The sequence below is a fragment of the Globicephala melas genome, chromosome 11 (assembly GCF_963455315.2).
Source record: "Globicephala melas chromosome 11, mGloMel1.2, whole genome shotgun sequence".
Lineage (NCBI taxonomy): Eukaryota > Metazoa > Chordata > Mammalia > Artiodactyla > Delphinidae > Globicephala > Globicephala melas.
In genome coordinates this window covers 20,574,168-20,593,411 of record NC_083324.2, presented here as the reverse complement: position 1 = coordinate 20,593,411, position 19,244 = coordinate 20,574,168, and the positions used below count along the sequence as shown (strand labels likewise).

The window sequence follows — 19,244 nt, the reverse complement described above, 5'->3', positions numbered from 1 at the left end:
TGTATTAAGATGATGAATGATTTTTATTTTTTTACGTATTTTTTTGTTTTCCTTTACTTTTGCAAAGTGAGCACATGCATCCTTTGAAGTGTAGTCCTTTCATGACACATACGAGGCTTCGCATAACAATTTGTTAAATGCCGAGTTAGTTAATTTATAATGAAAATGATACACATCTTATATGACGTGAATGGTATCCCCTGGAGCTGGGGGAGCAGCATGGTAGCTTTGAGGAGAACTTACATTCTAGTGAAATCATTTTCTTTCAAATAACATTTTATTTAGTATCCCAGTATTGGCCGTTCTTCCCTAATACAACATCAGCATTTCTAAAACAATCACTAAATGATGGAAAATCATGCAATAGATAGCACAGAGTCTACAGGAAAAGCGGGGCTGGGGCACAATACTCAAAAACTTCATCAAGAACATAAAAAAGGAAAGCTAGGAACCTTAGAAAAGCAGTAGAGTTTTACACTTGCTAAATGGTTAAGCAGTATGCAAGTACCACATAAACTTGGCGCTTTGCCTTGAAAAGACCTAGTGTTTGCTTGGGGAGGTGGCTGAGGGGAGGGTGGCAGCTTGTAAAACATGGTGAGGTGGTGGAAGGAAGCTGGTCTTAAACTGGGTGGAAAGTTGTAGCAAAGCTGTGGGTGGTTGTGGTGTGCAGCACGTATGGTAAACTGAGGGTAGTGGGCAGGTGTTTGCGGTGTCTAAGTTTTGTGTATTTCTCTACTGCCTGACTCAGGTGGGTGTGGTTTTCTGTGTTCACCTAGTGTTTCTTGTGGACCAAATCATACATAAGGAAACTCAAGTTCATGTGCGTAATGCTCAAATTGTCCCCTGATGTGATTTGCATGTTCAAAACAAGCATTAGAACTAACTCTACATGAGACAGATGAAATAAAGTTGCACTAGTTCTAGGTATGTCAAGAGCCCAGTTTGGAACCCAGCCACCCTTTCAGCACCCCAGGGATTCCAGGGATCATCACTGTGTGTCACCGTGTGGACTAGAGCTTGCTTGGCCTTTTGTTGGTGACCTGCAACAGATACAGAATTTTTTTTTTTGTGGAGACATTTGGTCCTACCCTTGTATCCTTCCTTGGCTGGTGAATGGCAGGTTCTTCAACATCCACAAAGTTCAATCCTACTGCTAGATGGACTGTCCAGTAAAGCAAATGGCTTTGAACTTAATGGTCCCATAGAATACCTCACTCCAGATCCTCGTCAGGGGATCTAACCTTGCATCTGGTTCTACTCAGTACTTCTCAAATGCTGCTGAGAAAAACCAATATTTATGGATTACAGTCTGAAGGATAAAGGTTTATCTGTTATTCCGAATACTCTAGTAAAGCAATGAGGAAAGAAGGCAATGTCGGGGCTTCCCTGGTGGCGCAGTGGTTGAGAGTCCGCCTGCCGATGCAGGGGACACGGGTTCTTGCCCCGGGCCGGGAAGATCCCACATGCCGCGGAGAGGCTGGGCCCGTGAGCCATGGCCGCTGAGCCTGCGCGTCCGGAGCCTGTGCTCCGCAACGGGAGAGGCTGCAACAATGAGAGGCCCGCGTTCCGAAAAAAAAACAACAAAGAAACACAAGGCAAGGTAGCTTTTACTCTGATTTGTCAAATAACATTAAAGAAAGGCGTGAGGATTTTATATTTATCAAAAGTGCTCACTGGTTAAAAAATAGTTAAGGGAAATCTGTAAAATCTATACCTGAAATAATCCAGACCAGCAGATATCTCTAAACCTGACAATTTGCCCCTACCCCCCACCCCATTTCCCCCCAACCCCAGCAGTTAGTTTTATTACATTACACTTAGTATTATGCTCTCGGTCTCCTTGGAAGGTCATCACGAGATAGAGCCCCATGAATCCTGATTGTATGGGGTGCCTATCTTGTGGATATTCCAGTGTCTTCTTTATGAAGATCCTTGGGAGAAGTGTCTCTCTGGTTTTGATACCACAAATGACTGTACTTCTACTCAACTTTGGGTTTTTATTTTATGGATATAGTTAGTCATGTAACTGATCATGTCTTCTTCCTCTTTATGGCCACAGGCATGTTTTCTTCAACCCATACTTTTTTTTTTTTTTAAACCAAAAGAAAACTAGTTTGCCAACAGTGGAAAATGAGACGATTTCGCACAAGTGTGTTTGAATTTCCAGCATCTATTGAAAAATCAGATCTGGCAATGCTGGGATCACATGTCTCCATGGCAACCGTGGGATCCAATAAAGTAATGCCATTTTCCTTAAAACAAAGCATGCACTCTTCCCTTTGTTTTACCTCCTTACTTTAACCGCTTGGCCCTTGTAGACCTTGGACTCTGTGCCCCGTGGCTTAGAAAGCAGTTTGTGACTCACCTTTAGAAAAATGTGCAGACTTATTTGTCTTTTGTGAACTAATCTTATCCCTAGGGTCATTTAATTCTTTTTTCTCTTGAATTGTCTTTCATCCTGTTTTCTTCACCTGTGCATGTTAGTTTTCTGTTGTTTCATCTTGGGGTGTTGTGTGCTTTTACGTAAGCTGCTTTAAGTTTGTTTGGGGGAACAAACAAGGTATACATAAAGAAAAATAGGAGTGTGATTTTTTTCCCCCCTCAGATCATTTTATTTTTATTTTTTGCCTGGTAAGAATTTAAAACAATTACAGCTCTTTCTCTGACCTATTTTAGAGTCTGCTTGATTCTAGTACCATCCAGAGCTCTGCAGTTTTTTGCTGGGGTTTTGTTTTGTTTTGTTTTGGTAATTCTTCATAGAGACTCTGAGAAAACATTGTCTTGTACCTAAGATTGGTTGGCATCCCATGATCTCTCATTAAGAACTGAAAAGTTTCTGTTTTGAAAATAAGTTCATTTGTATCATTATTTTTAGACTGCAAAACAGAAACACTGCTCACAGACTTAGAGAACGAACTTACGGTTACCGGGGGAGAGGGGTCGCGGTGGGGAGGGATAGATTGGGAGTCTGGGATTGACATGTACACACGGCTATATTTAAAATAGATAACCAACAAGGACCCACTGTGCAGCACAGGGAACTCTGCTCAATATCCTGTAATAACCTCAATGGGAAAAGAATTTGAAAAAGAATAGGTACAGGTATATGTACAACTGAATCACTTTGCTGTACACCTGAAACTAACACAGCATTGTTAATCAACTGTACTCCAGTATAAAATTAAAAAAAGAAGAACTGAAAAGTTAAGTTGGAATATTTGTTCATTCAGTTCTAGGAGGGAAGATTAGGAAAGCATGAACCTTCTTAGAGTTTTTATGCCAATTGCAAAGACCCCCAAGAAGACATCGTTCAGTGCCCTGCATGTGGCACTGCTGTGACTCCTGGGGACAGGGTCAGAGAAGACAATAGTTGCTGCTGGTCTGGGACCTTCTGTTCTGAATGGTGCTGTTAGATGTTAGTGTAGCCTGAGTAGTGTCAAAAACAACTCTGAATTGATCAAAATGTGGCATCATTAATTTCTATATTCTCTTCAGGATTTACTTATTCTTTTTAAAAATCTGAAGACTCAACAAATATGGGCCAACATTCGCCCTTGGATGGGTTTGTATCTAGTTCACCACACCCTCCCACTACCTGTGTCTGCATGACATTGAGGCTGAATGTCATGTGCCCTGTGTCCCTCCATTTCTCGATATGTGACTGTTGTTACTTAATGCCACACTGGTACACCACCCTAACTCATCTGCTGTTTAGCATAAATCACACTTTGGCATATTTTCCTACTGCCGCAGTCACCTTCCGCATGCTTCCCAGCCACTCAGCTCTTTCCATAGCGTTCACGTTTCATGAATTGGATTTTTGTCATTGTCCCTCTTCTCTGCAGTCTCAGGGTTGTAAGCTTCCTCAGCAGGAGTGACATGGGTGTGCCTAAGGGTAGGTCAAAAGAACACTGTGCTTATTCACCCAACACATATTTATTGAGCACCTACTCTGTGCCAAGTGCTGTCCCTGTGCTGGGGATAGAGCAGTGAATAAAATGGGCAAAGATACGTGCCCTATTGGAGTTAACGTCCTGGTAGGAGTGGACAGTTCTATGAAGAGGAATAAAGCCAGGAGGAGTTCCTATTTCATTTGAGGCTCAGAGGTTAGACCTCGCTTCTGAGGTTCCTTTTAAATGGAGATGTGAATTAACTGACTGAAGAGTAAGCCATGCAACCGTCTGGGGAAGAGCGTTATAGGCCAAGGGGACAGCAGGAAGAGTAAAATCCCTGAGGAGGGGACGTACTTGCATTTGGCATTAGGCATGGTTTTTAATTCAGTGCTGCCCTTCCTAATGGTATGAATTAGGGTCAGTTGTGTTTGCCCTCTGGACCACGTCTGTGCACTCATCTCTAAAATGCAAGATTCTATATGGAATTCGCAGACACAAAGTACTATACATAAAATAGATAAGCAACAAGGATTTACTGTATAGCACAGGAATTATACCCAATATCTTATAATAGCCTATAATGGATTATAATCTTCAAAAAAAAATGAATTGCTATGCTGTACACCTGAAACTAACACCAGTATTGTAAATCAGCTACACTTCAATTAAAAAAAAAATCTCATTAAAATGCAAGATTCTACATTGGAGAAGGACCATGCCTTTCTCACTAGTCTCTACCCAGGGTCAAGTCTGGCCTTTGGCTCTTGGTAAGTGTTGAATAAATATGTATGCAATTAACAGATGGACATATAAGGTGTTGTAGAAGCATATAAGGATCTCAAAAGCAGGGTCTTAGCTAGGTGTATGTCACTAGTTCACAGATTAAAGACAGTAAACATGGCCGGCTCTGAAGCACATGTACTAGGAATTTTTCCTTAATGGTGACTCCACATTCTTTATGCTCAGCAAGCTGCGTCTGCAGAGCACCACTGAGGAATATGTGATGGAGGAAAGGGGCCTGGACTGTGTCTTGGTTGCTGTATCTGTTGTTGTTCATTGGTATGTCCCGACTTCTAGCAGGGTGCCTGTGGGCTCATAGTAGAAACTTAATGAATATTTGTTAAAGAGTGAATGAAATCAAAGCAGGCATACGTTTGCATTTCTTTCATAAAGCAATGTTGGAATCACTCTGCAAAGATATCCATTCTGCCTGTTTTCTGCCCAAGAAAGATATACTAGGACTAGAGAAGATGAGAAAGATTAAAACGGTGTCAAGACCAGGCAGAAACATGAGTGTCTTACTTGCCTTAACTCATTTAGTTATGTTCCTCATTTACAGATGGAGAAATTAGAGTTAGTGGCAGATGCAGGAAGTTTGAGTCCAGGGGTTGTGTTCTTAACTCCTGGAGTGTGCTGCTTGTAGAGAAGGATAACTAGCTGGTGTAGAAACAGAGGTATGAAAAGAATTAAGTTCCACTAAATGGACTGTGTTTGTGGCATTAGTAATTGATGATCCTTAATGTTGGTAGAAGTTTCTTTCACATATGACACATTTCAGATGGAGAGAAAGGTCTGATTTGTAACTTATATGTCTCTAGTTTATGTACGCCTCAAAGACTGCTTTGGTTCAGTTTCTTGAGAATTGATCAGGTTTTCTGAAAGCCATGTGGGAATATTTCCTAACATAAATCTTTGTTTCGTTCTGGTAAGACATGGGTAAAACCTAAGTGCTATGATTCCATTCCATATGCTTCACAGCCAATCAGCTCTCGCCCTCACATTCGGGTTTAATGACGCGCTAGCAACGTTATCCTCTTGTCAGCCTCGATTCCTCCCTTCTGTCCCCGACTCACGAACAAATTCTTCTACTTTATTATTCTAGGACAGTTGGGTTTTCTACTACTTTTTTGCGTTTTCGATGGCATGAACTCATTTACTAACTGTGCTTTTGCAGGAGAACAAATTTAAAGGTGAAAGGAAGCCTGGTGACTTTCTAACAGTCTGTTGGGTTCGGGGAAGATCATTGGAACACCTTTGTTTTCCTTTCCTGTGTGTATGTGCTTTCAAGTGAGGGGAACGTTGTGATTTTCGTAGCTGGTGTCAGCCTCTGTGGCACAGGAAAGCAGATATCCTGGCCATCTTTCTGGGAAAGATGAGAATGGTTGTGTTTTCTCATGACTTTATTTTTCCATTGCTGACTATACGGCAGTATCATTCTGGCAAATATTGGCTGGCCATGGAACATTTTTAAGTCCAAGGGTTTCATGAATATTCTGTCTATTACCATGGCTGAGGAATCAAAACAAAATACTTTGTGCACATTTCCTCGAGCATTCATGGATGGGTTCCAGTGTGTTACTTTTATGTTAGCTCCTAGACTGCGTGAAGAATCTAAAATAAAATATTACTGAAAACACAGTGATTAAGAAGAACTGGGTATAATATTTTGTACCATTTTCCTTTTCTACGTAGTAATGCCGTGAATGGTGACATAGATGAACTGGGTACAGAAAGGCTTTGCAAGAATTTATGTCTTTAGATTCTTGTTATGGACATGATAGTATTGACAATAGCATGTAATGTCTGTCTAGCTCTTGATAATCTCTGTGCTCACATAATAGAAGAGCAGACACTGACGATATTAAAAAATACCCTCCCCCCATATCCCAACGATTGTCCTAATTTGTTTTCCCCCTACTCTAGAGTGTGCTTCTAACGTATTTATGTGATTAACGAGAATAAATAATTGCGTGTGAGTGTACAAGGAGTTTACAAGGAGAGTATTTTAATGGTGGCTTTTTGCACTGGGGCTTTATTTGGTCAAGGATCCTTCTACAGTGCCTCATGGGTCTAAGAATATAGCAGGTTGGCCCAAACATGAATCAGGGAGTTCTTTTCTGGTGCGGTTTTAGAGGAGTTCTTTTGGGGAAGCCATGTTAGCATCAGGCCAGGGTGAAAATGATGGTGATAATGATGAAGTTGTTAATCATAATGGCTACACTGTATTCAATGCTCACACATATTCAGTGTGTCAAGTGGGTATCATGCATTATTCCATGGATTGTCTTACAACAGCCTGTGAAGTTGGGGCTCTTCTTGTCCCCATTTTACAGACAAGGAAACAGGCTTAGAGGGGTTTAATTTTCCCCTGGCTGTATAGCTAATGAGAGGGGGAAGAACTTGGATTTGAACTCAGTTCTTTCCTTCCTTCCTCCCTTCCTCCCTTCCTCCCTTCCTTCCTTCCTCCCTTCCTTCCTTCCTTCCTTCCTTCCTTCCTTCCTTCCTTCCTTCCTTCCTTCCTTCCTTCCTTCCTTCCTTCCTGTCTCTCTCTTCCTCCTTCCCTCCCTACCTCTTTCGTTCGTTCTTATTGCAGGGGACTTAATAGGCACATCTTGTTTTATTGCACTTCGATTTATTGCATTTTGCAGATATAGCCTTTTTTACAAATTGAAGGTTTGTGGCAAACCTGCCTCGAGCAAGTCTATCAGCACCATTTTTCCAATAGCATTTGCTCACTTTGTGTCTATATGTCACATTTGGTATTTCTTGTAATATTTGAACTTTTTCATTATATTTGTTATGGTGGTCTGTGATCAGTGATCTTTTTTGTTACTATTGCAAAAAGATTACAACTTACTGAAGATTCAGATGATGGCTAACATTTTTTAGCAATAAAAAATTTTAAAATTAAGATGTATTCTTTTTTAGACATAGTACTATTGTGCACTTAATAGACTACAGTATAGTGTAAACGTAAGTTTGATACGCAGTGGGAAACCAAAAAATTCATGTGATGGTCTGGAACCAAACCCACAATATCTCTGAGGTCTGCCTGTGTTTATATGTTTTTTATTGGTTTATAACATGTAAGTTTCATATGTACAATATTGTATTTCGGTTTCTGTATACGCTGCAGTGTGCTCACCACCAAGTTTAGTTTCCATCTGTCACCATACTGTTGTCCCCCTTTACCCATTTTGCCTTCCCCCGCCCCCTCCCCCTCTGATAAACACTGCTCTGGTCTCTGTATCTATATGTTTGTTTTTGTTCGATTTGGTTTGTTCATGTTAAAAAAATTTCACGTATGAGTGAAATCATATGGTATTTGTCTTTCTCTGTTTGACTTATTTTACTTAGCATAATATCCATAATATCCATCCATGTGGTTGAAGATGGCAAGATTTCGTATCTTTTTATGGATAAGTAGTATTCCATTGCACATATATGTAGTACAAGATGTGAACCCAGTTCTTTCTGACCCCAGAGCCTGGACTCATACCTCATTCTCACCACATCCTTTCTAGAAATAGGAAACTCTTGTCTGGAATATTTTAATGATCTGCTACCTAATTCCCTGCTTCCCTCCCCTTTCCTCTTTAGACCTTTGTCCTCCCACCAGCGTTCTGAAACATGCACCTCTTCATCGAAGGCCCCCTTCCTTCCTTCTTTGCCTAATGCATCTCCGTCTTCAGGACTTCCGTACCCTGAGCTTTCCCCTTTGAGTTCTCACAATACTTTGCTCCTCTCTTAATCAAAACCCTTTGCAGCTAATAGTCAGCTAGTTAAGTATTCCAGGGATTCCTAGGCTGTGGCTATAAGCATTCAGGTTTGTGTGTCTGTGGCTGTGTGAATTTTTTCTGGAGGCAGTCCGTAGTTTTCGTATGAGTCTCAGAAAAGTATGTGACCAAAAAGGTTAAGGTATTATTATTTATAGGATTCTCTGCCCTCCTCCAAGTAATGAGCACCTAGAGGGGGTGGGGAGCATATCTCATTCCAATTTACTTCCTTAGATGGCTATAATAATATAATATTTTTGAGTAAATAATGAATAAATAAATATCTCTATAAGTAGAGCCATGGCTATAGCCTGTGGGTTAAGAACACAGGCTCTAGAATCAGACTGTGTCTTGGATTGAATTCCTTCTCTGCAAACTCTTCAGCAAGTGATGCAGTCTCTCAGAGCCTCACTCTTCTCATTGGTAAAAGGGACATCATCATAGTGTTTAAGTTAGTGGGCTGTTACTGAGGAATAAATCAAGGTATGGTATGTAAAATGCTTAGCACAGGAGTGCATAGCATACCTCCCATAATTAGCTGCTATTATTATTAGTAAGAACTTTTGAAAGAGGCTGGAGGATGAGAGTCTCATGATTTTTCTAGTTACTATCATGGAGATATTACAAAAAGATTTATCATGCCACTTTGAGTTTTCAAAGCTTAAAACCAACGTGTTTTCTCTAGCCAAGGTGGCAGGTGCAGCTCAGAGACGTCCCTGAAAAGTTGTTCTTGGACATTTCCTTTCCCTGTGGCCTCGACCCTGGCCGTGTAGTGGCTCAGGCTTCATAGATGGATACCTTGAAATGCCAGCTAATGGAAATTTTGTGATATGGTCACTCTGCCCCCGAGGATTTGGACATATGCTTTTTGTGTTTAAATCAACAGAAAAAAAGTGCAGCTGTAGCCACCCTTCTGCATAATCGTTGAAGTAGCCCTTTTCCTTGCATGTCTTGGAGCCCCTGAGTGCCAGGCCTGTCACTTACTGTCCCCTCTGTGCATCGCAGGTAAGTCCAGTAGGTCAGATGAAAGGCAGAGGCCGGCAGGGCATAATCACTTATTTACGTAGCACTGATGAATAGCTGTACACAGATCAAGGCATACATGTTATTTATAGTAGTGCGGCCATAGGGTCACATTGGCAAGAAGCAGCCTCTAGAAAAGTGCTTTAGTTGGATAGTTATGAACTCTGGCTCGTTACTGTGCACTAAATATAGAAAAGGGAGTTTGAAATCTCTTTACAGAAAATATATTGTGAGCTGGGTTCATTGACATAAGGGGAAAAATTGTTGACTCCTATTTTCCCAGAGTTTTTTACGAGTGTATACCGTTTCTTTTCATCACTGGTAAATGTATGACCTTTAGTAAGTCGTTTGCAAATACTATTTTTTTTAAAAAAAAGTCTTTAAAAAGTATAGCAGCTTTAATCACCATTATCAAAAACTGGAGACAGCCCAAATGTCCTTCCACTGGTGAAAGGATAAATAAGCCATGGTTCGTCTATACAATGGAATATTAATTTGCAAATAGGTACCGATACCTGCTGCAACATGGATTGATCTCAAATATACTTGCTAAGAGAAAGGAGCCAGACTCAAAAGTCTCTGTATTAAATGATCCCATTTATATGACGTTCTGGAAAATACAAAACTATAGGAATAGAAAAATAGGTGATTTCTGGGGGATGGGTTTGGGTGATGTTTTGACTCCCCAGGGGCAGCCTAAGGAGTGTTTGAAATGATGGAACTGTTCTGTATCTTGATTGTGGTGGTGGTTACATGAATTTATGCATTTCAAAACCTCTAGAACTGTACAGCAAAAAGGTGAATTTTAATGTTATATAAATTAAGAACAATATTTTTAAAAAAGAATGACAGCGTGTACCCAACACACTGAGAGAGAAATGTGGACTTGTTTTGAAAGGGGCAATGCATGTCATTAAAATCCCATAAGTATCTTTTGATTAGCTACTAGAAGTCAGTGCTTTATAGGAAATCAGAAAAGAAAGTACTGGTCTGTATGCTCAGTGGCGTAACAGTCAACTTTGGTAAACATGCACAAAAAAATAAAAGGGAACATTACATTTGTATCATGGAAATCTAGACAGAGGAAAAAAGGCATCTAGCTGGGATCATGGATGATTTTTGTTAAAGTGAGGAAGGTTTGTCAAGGTATTAATATAATTTTGAAGAATGGGTCGATTATTAAAATGTTTTTTAGTAAACTTTTAATCAAAGCATAACATTCCTATAGAAAAGTATACACATCTTATGTGTACTGCCTGATGAATTTTCATGGAGTAATCCAGTCTATGAGACAGACCATTACTAGCATCCTTGCACCTTCTGCTAGTCAACCCTTCCCCAGGTATAATCACCATCCTGACTTCTAACATAGATTAATGCTGTCTGGGTGTTATTTAACTTTATACAAATGGAACAATACAGCCTGTACTGCCATGTCTGGATTCCTTTGCCCAACATTATGTATGTGAGATTCATCCCTGTTGTCATATGTGGCAATAGTTTATTCCCATGGAATATTCTGTTGTATGACTATATCACTATCTCTTCTACTGTTGATGGGCATTTGGTTTGCCTACAGTTTTGCACTGTTATGAGCGGTGCTGTTATGAACATTATTGCTATATGCTTTTTGGTGAACATGCATGTACATTTCTGTGTGCTATGTGCCAAGGAGTGGAATTATTGGGTTATAAAGTATGCACGTGTCCAGCTTTGAATACTACAAACCGTTTCCAAAGTCTTTGTACCAATTTACACCCACAGCAGCAGCATCTGAGTGTTCCAGTGGCACTACTCGTCGCCAACATTTAGTAACGAACCTCTGTTTCATTTTACTGGAGAATGTGTAGGATCTTGGTAGAAAGGGATGGTGAGTGCATGACAGGTATTCCAGGCAAGAGGAACAATTTAATCAAGAGTATACAGCTGGGGTTAGAGAATGAGTGCAGTAGTTCCCTGTTATCCACAGATTTAGTTATCCATAGTCCACCACCATCCAAAAATATTAAATGGAAAATTCCAGAAATAAACAATTCAGAAGTTTTCAGTTGCACACCATTCTGCATAGTGCGATGAAATCTCGCGCTGTCCTGTGCCGTCCTGCCCCAGACGTGAATCATCCCTTTGTCCAGCATATCCAGTCTGTTAGTAACTTAGTAGCCATCTAGGTTATCAGATTGACTGTCGTGTTCAAGTAGCCCTTATTTTACTTACTGATGGCCCCAGAGTGCAAGAATAGTGATGCGGGTGATTCAGATATTCTCTTACTGTGCGTAATTTATAAATTGAACTTTATCCTAGATATGTATGCATAGGAAAAAGCATAATATATATAGAGTTCAGTACTACTCATCCATGAGGGGTCTTGGAAAGTATCTTCCATGGATAAGAGGTGGGGGACTACTGTATGTTGTTTGTAATGTTTGTACTAGTTATAATCGTTGAGACTAGAAGGATAAGTTGGCCTTGATTGCCAGTCTAAATAAGACATTTGAAATTCATTCATTCTGTGTTGATAAACCATTAATTTTAGTAAAATAGTAGCATGGAAAATGAAATACTGCCTTTTGCAGCAACATGGATGAACCTAGAGATCATCATACTAAGTGAAGTAAGTCAGACAAAGACAGATATCCTATGATATCACTTATATGTGGAATCTAAAAAAAGGTACAAATGAACTTATTTACAAAACAGAAATAGAGTCACAGATGTAGAAAACAAACTTATGGTTACCAGGGCGAAAAGTGGGGGAAGGATAAATTGGGAGATTTGGGATTGACATATACACACTACTATATATAAAATAGATAACTAATACGAACCTGCTGTATAGCACAGGGAACTCTTAATACTCTGTAATGACCTATAGGGGAAAAGAATCTAAAAAAGTGGATATATGTATAAATGATTCATGTTGCTGTACAGCAGAAACTAACACAGCATTGTAAATCAACTATACTCCAATAAAAACGGAAAAAAAAAATAAAGTAGTAGCATGAAAGCAGCAAAGCCATGCTTTAGGAAGAGTTATCTAGTAGTAGGTTTAGGATGTACTGCAGGGAGTGGGGAGGGCAACTTAGCAGTCCAGGCCAGAGCAACTTAGCAGTCCAGGCCAGAGCTTTATCATGGCAGAATAACTGTGAGGGCAGAGGAGATGCAGTGTGGTGTTGACAGGTAACATATGATAAGTGACCAGACAGTGGAGGGTTAAGGGCAAAGGAGAGTGAGAGATACCTCTGACCTGATGGTACCATAGCCAGATAGGTCAAAATTATCCTTAATGAGTGGGCTATGCTTGTTATCTCTATATCTTCACTTTCCTTACGCTCCTTTTTAATCCTTCATAAAAAATGTGAAATATACACATAGAAGAGCACCGAAAACCTATCAGTTAAGTAAAGAACAATAAGATGAATAACCGTGTCCCCAGTATTCATCCTGAGATATAAAATACTCTAGAAGCCTCACCTTTGATTACATCCTCCTCTGTATCCTACCCCCAACTGAGTTCACCACCACCCTGAATTTTACGCTAATCACTCCCTTGCTTTTCATTACTGTTCAGTGTTGCTATCTATGACTGCATGTCTAAACTAGACTTTGAATATAAACAGTGGAGCCATATGGCAGTATTCTGTGTGACTTGCCTTTTTCAACATTGTTTTTGATTTGAAACATTTAGAGGCATATAGCTGTAGTTTATTCATTTTCACTGTTGTGTACTTAATCCATTGTGTCCATAATCTTCAATTTATTGATCTATTCCTCCTTAATCCTTACCCTCTGTGCTGTGGCTTTAATCACTCAAGTGCCTTGGCCGTTTCACTCCATGCTGGTGACTGTTTTCTGTATTCTCTCTATACCTGCCACTCTCTTTGCTCTGATCCCACCTACCCTAGAGGTAGTCTTTACTTCATGGGTCTGATGAGAGAATCATGCTTACTGCATTTATAAATTGCTTCCATTTCTCCCAAAGCAAAGGAAAAGAAATATTTTTTGAAATTGTCAGTTTAAAACACTATAATAAACCCATGTTAAACCAAAGTTAAAAGTGCCAGTGAACTATAAGATGATCATATTTCAAACGTTTTTACAGCATTATTGATAGTTTGATATTAATTTGGGCTTAGGAGTTATGGAACATATGCAGAGTGGTAAAATGATGGGACCTTTTGATCTTCAAAATTAAAACTTTGATCTTCAAAATTTAAATTAAAATATATTTAGGTGGTACATGGCTCTCCCATAACTTTTTGTATGGGTTTTTTTCATGTCCAGCACAAACCTGTATGTGAATCCCAAAGCATTATAAAGTTGGCTCCATCTAGTGTATAAAAATATTATACAGCTAGGGAAAAAAAAAAAAACCCAAAAACTCTACTGAGAATCTCCTCTGGTACTTTATTATGAAATTAGAAAAAAGGCAAACCAAAACAAAACTGGACTATAAGCTATATTTGTGCCCCAGGAGATAACACAGGCAGAAGTGACCTTCACAGTGTGAGAGGAGAGGTCATTATATATTGAAATACAGCATGCCTAACATTTTGTTCTAACAGCCTTGCCTTTTTTTTTTTTTTCTGGACGGAGGTCTTGTTTACAGGCACTATCAACAATCGTGGCATCACTTCCATTGTGATATTCTCGGTCCTACTGGCCTGGCCCCTAGTTTTCCTGTATGGAATCATATCTGTCAGTCATGTTCACTTTCCACAGTTAGGAAGTGATTAGGACTAGGCCCACGTACTATGATTTCAGAGCCCTGATGATTTTCTTTATCAGACTGGAATTCTTTGTAGCTGTTCGCTTCTCACTGCAATAGAGTAGCCACTGTTTCTGGGCTGTGTTTAATCTTGTGTCCACTGAAGGATTCTGACACATTCTTCATTTCTCTCAATCAGGGTTCCCAAATTTGAGCCATGCTCATACTAACTTCATGACCTTTGCCCCCATATTCCATATGGAGGCTTAAATAAATTAAAAATATATATTTAAAGGAAATGCTATAGTAAATGGCAACGACAGATGGATGTATGTGTAAAATAAATATAATGAAATTGGAAGAAAACTGTTAGATCCTGACTAGGTGTGTGGTCTAGAAGGGCCTGAGTATGAGATCTGAGCTGTTTTTGTTACAAAAGGCAAGTGTTTCGAGATTGAAGACACATTAGCATCAAAAAGACACTTTTCCTGGGATGAAAGAAATTGGAAAGGACCTTTCTCACTGTGTAATTCCATGGTCATTGAATGTGGAGTCTGTGTGTCTCCATTTGAGACCATCCTGTATCCCACACTTTGAGAAACTTTGCTCACGATTTACCATCTTTGCCAAAGGAAGTTTGTCATGCTACCCCAATCTCCAAAGGCCTTGTTTCCCATTGAAAGCCTTTTTGAGTAGTTCTTTCTTTTCTGAGTACTTCCTTACTTCTCCCATTAAAAAGTAGAAATTGTGCTGATATTTCACATTTTCTCCCCTTTTTTTCAACTAGATTAAGTTATTTGAGAACAAACATTGTGTGTTTCTTTACATTTCTAGTGAATGCCATTAATTTAACTCATGCTTGGTATAAATATTCAGGGAAGCCTGCTTCATTCCTGTTTTTGTTTTTTTGTAAAGGTAGATTACAGTCAGAAGTGACCAGAAAAAGCACCATGGTCAATTCATTAATCATTTAACCCATTGACAAATAGTTACTGGGTTCTTTCTCTGGGTCTGGAATTGTGCCTGGTTAAAGAATGAAGAGGTGAACTAAACAGACATGGTTTATGCCTTCATGGAATTCAGACTCTAGTGTGGGGTGTGGGGAACAGACCACTAAAGAGGTGGCTCCAATGCAAGGTTCTAATTTTAGAATTAGTTTGCTTCTGTGATTGTTGAGTGGCTCACAGAAACTTGGCAGAGAGAACCCTAGCGAGAGGCGTGTGGGCCCTGGAGTTTCAAACCCCAGATCTGCAGCTCATCAACATCTTGACTCTAGGCAAGTTACCTCACTCCTTGTCCCTGTTTCTTTATTTAAATAAAAAGAGATAAAATAAAGGTACAGTTATCAGTGTGATGATATGATGAATTCTCTGTCTTTTCTCTTCCCCCCTCTTTTTTTTTTTTTTTTAAAGAGGCAGAGACACAATCTCATTTTTTCAGATTTTCAGATTTTCAAATTCCCTGCCTGGCACACTAGGAAATGAAAACACGTCGATCCTTAATCCAGTATTAGAAAGCAGATGTCCGTATTAATGGGAATATCATTGTGGATGGCACGTAAAGATGGCAAATTCATGCAACTTCCAAATTGTCTGTTTAAATTAATAAATGATTTGAGCATTCAGAGTTACTCCAAAACATTTCTGTCTTCAGAGTTTAAGGGCTGTGATATATTATTGATGTACCTCAAGCATGTTGAGTAGTGCCTGGAAAGTAGTAGGTGCTCAATAAATATTTGTTGAATGAATGAGTTTTAATAAAAATCTTTCTAGTTTTCTTTTACTCATGATTTTGTCCATATCTTTTAAAAATGAGCCAGCATTGTTTGATATGAGGAGCTTAATAAGCTTGAATGGGAGTGGTGGTGATTCTCTGCAGCTCCATCACCAGCCTCATCTGTAATAGCTGGCAAGTAATAAATACTTGGTAAATGTCAAAGTGAGAATTAGGTGGTTTTGCTTAGGCACTATTTTTTATTTTTTAAGAACATATAGCTTAATTTTTTCAAGCAAAGATTTCATTTTTATGTTATTGCATAGCAGTATTACTTGAAATTACAGAGGCTATTAATTTAAAATATTGGTTACTTTAACATTTTACTATCAACATAAATATATGCTTTGATTATAGGACTCCCTAGCGTGTAAATTAGATTCAGAATGCTAATGTGTATCAAGCTTATGATGATTGATTAGATTTAATCAACAGACAGGAAGGATTTCTGTGCAAATATTATTTTTCTCATTTCAAATCCTATTTGCTCAGCATAACTGAAACAGGATGTCATTAATATAAGAGTGAGTATAGAGATGCTTTAGAAGTTTGGGAAACTTGATTATGGACATAAATTTAACCTATGGTGATCTTCTGAACACAGAGAGGTTTGATTTGTTATACTTTTGCTTATTTAAATACACTATTTCCTGCTTGACTTCTGAATATGTTTATATAGTAAAAATACAAATTAAAAACATAACTGACACATCGAGCCAGAGCTGAAGGTTCCCTGGGCTAGCAGTTTTGTCTGTAGCTAAGACAGTCATTGAAAAAGCATTGGAAGTTGTCCATTATCAGAAGAAGTTTCAGATCGCCGTCAACATCTTAGCTTTTAGTCCTTCGCTATGAATGAATATGTTATTCACAAGTATCTCTAGACCTTTCCTGAGCTTACATAGTGCATGGGGTATGTGTGTGTCTACAGTACACCACCACACTATGCTGTCTCCAGTTGAAAAACGGTGCTAAGTTTACGTCTGTTAAGAGAGACTTATCAGTTGTTTACTTATTTATGAAATAGTGGACCTCTCAGAGGTTTTCTGCTCACAGGCCAAAGTCACTGCCCTGGATTCTTACCACATGTTGTACAAATGAGAGCTTTCACACCTGACACACTTTCGTAGCACCTTCCACCATAGCACTGTGATTTTCCATGAGAAACAGTCTGTCTGTACCTTCAGCTCAGTTTTTGGAATACAAATATGGGATTTACATGAATGGAATAGAAAGTCTAACTGACAGAGTACCCTTCTTTATTTTCATCCCTTTTCCAGTTCCCCCTTGGACAATAAAGGATTAGGTGGTTCTTTGAGCTGCTGATGCCTTGGCGTCTCAGAGAGGGAAGGTGGGGAGGGATGGATTTACCTGCTTTGTAGCCAGGACCTCAGCTAAGGTGGTCTGTGGAGGCCACTTCTAATAGCTGAATATTGTGTTGCTTTAAAATACTTTAATATCTTGACTCTTGCTTGGAAGAAGAACGAAACTGATGTCTTTGTTGATGACGATGGGGTTGAACTCTCCTGCTTATGTCCTCAACACTGTTAGGAGGATGGCAGCCACACCCTATGTGCTTATTTGCTCTTCAGGCTTTAATTACTTTTAAAAAGGAGTTACTACAGTAAAAGACAAGTCCACATTTTTCTTTTTAAATAAGTGAAAAGTCCTGAAGGCGAAGATTTCACTTCTTATAAAGTCGTAGTGTGAGTAACTTTGTGCCCCCCCCCATGACAACAGCATTATCTTTTCCTATTTATTTACCTAGATAAGGAAAGTAATTGCATTTTTACTAAATTTCTCCTTTGAGGAAATGCCATCAAAGTGGCATAATCTCAAATCAGTGTTTCCCTCCTCAAGTTTGTGTTGTCTCACAAACTTGGCTTATTTTGTAGATTGTGGTCAGCTTATTGAAAATACCCTGCTGCCATTTATAGAGAACAAAGAGCTCCTGAATCGCCTTTAATGCAGAGCAAGTATTTGTTTTGAAGTGAACTCTAACAGATAATATCAGAGAGCTCAAGGGAAGGAACTAATCTCTCGTATTGATTATTTATGAAAGACCAAGCTATTATTCCATCTATTTCTCCCTTCATTAATTCCTTAAAGATTTACTTTGACAGCATTTGAGATGTCTCTTTGTAGATTATATCTGTATTCTCAGGACAGAGTTTTCTAAACAGTTTTAAAAAAAAGCATTATTTTTTTCTTCTGGATATTTGTATAAGCATCTAACATTTCTTTCATAATGTTGACATGAGCCTAGATTAAGTTTACCTGGGGTCATCTTGGTCTTGTCTGCATTTTCCTTTTCAACCTTAAAGGGCTGCTTTGTGAGCCAGGTACAATGAGCCGTCTTTCAGAAGGTGCTGTACCATCATTGTTACAGGGAGATCTGTTCCTGGTAGTAGAAAAAAAAAAAAAAAAAAGAAGAAACAGGATGAAAGAGGTAAACATTATTGAGTGGTACTGAACACTTATTACTGCAGGTAAGTAGTCATTAAAAATTTCCCTCAGTCATGCTGTGAGGGGTTCAAATTAGAACTGCTGGGTTGCCAGTTCCTTGTAACTTTGTATCCTAATACTTTATCCATAAAAGTGAGTTGTGTTCAGCAACTAAAAGCTTCCAAATGAAAAGTATACAATTGTGAGTCCCACTTATACCTATTGACTTCCTAATTAATTAAATGCCATCATCAAATTATATTTCATAGCTCCTTCATTACCTGATCTTTTTCATTTTGTCACTCATCCATCCATTCTTCCATCCATTTATCCATCCATCCATCCATCCACCCACCCACCCATCCATCCATCTAGCAAAAATTTATTGAGCACTTACTTTATCCCAGGCACCGAGAATGAAATAAATACAAAGGAAGAACCCTGCCCTCAAGGATGAAAGACAAACAAATAAAATGATTAGAAGTTGGAGTAAGTGCTATGAAAGAAAGAAAAAAACATTTACTGGGAGAGTAAATAGCAGAAGTGGGTGTTCCTGCTTTAGGTAGGATAGGGGGCAGGGGAAGCCCTCCCTAGGGAAGAAAACAGAAAACCTGTGAGACCTCATCTGAAAGGTGGGAAGGAGCCCCCCTGGGAAGGAGCCCCTGGAGCAGCCATTCTGTCCTTCCTCCTCCCTCTTACCATGGGCCTGTGTACGTGAGTTTGGGGTTTCTCTGGGGCTCACCCCAGAGAAGCAGAGCCTCTTGCATCTTCCTGTTTATCTTCCCCATAGCACTTGAGAGATGTCTCGCAAATGCTGCGTGCATCAATAAATGTTTGAGTAAAAGGGCCTTT

At 39.2% G+C, this 19,244-nt stretch overlaps 1 protein-coding gene across 4 annotated transcripts in view; it reads left to right on the top strand.

The window, feature by feature from the left end:
* The window catches only part of MITF (melanocyte inducing transcription factor), a 223,150-nt gene that overhangs the window by 98,876 nt on the left and 105,030 nt on the right, over positions 1 to 19,244 (top strand). The gene's annotated exons all lie outside the window — the stretch shown is intronic.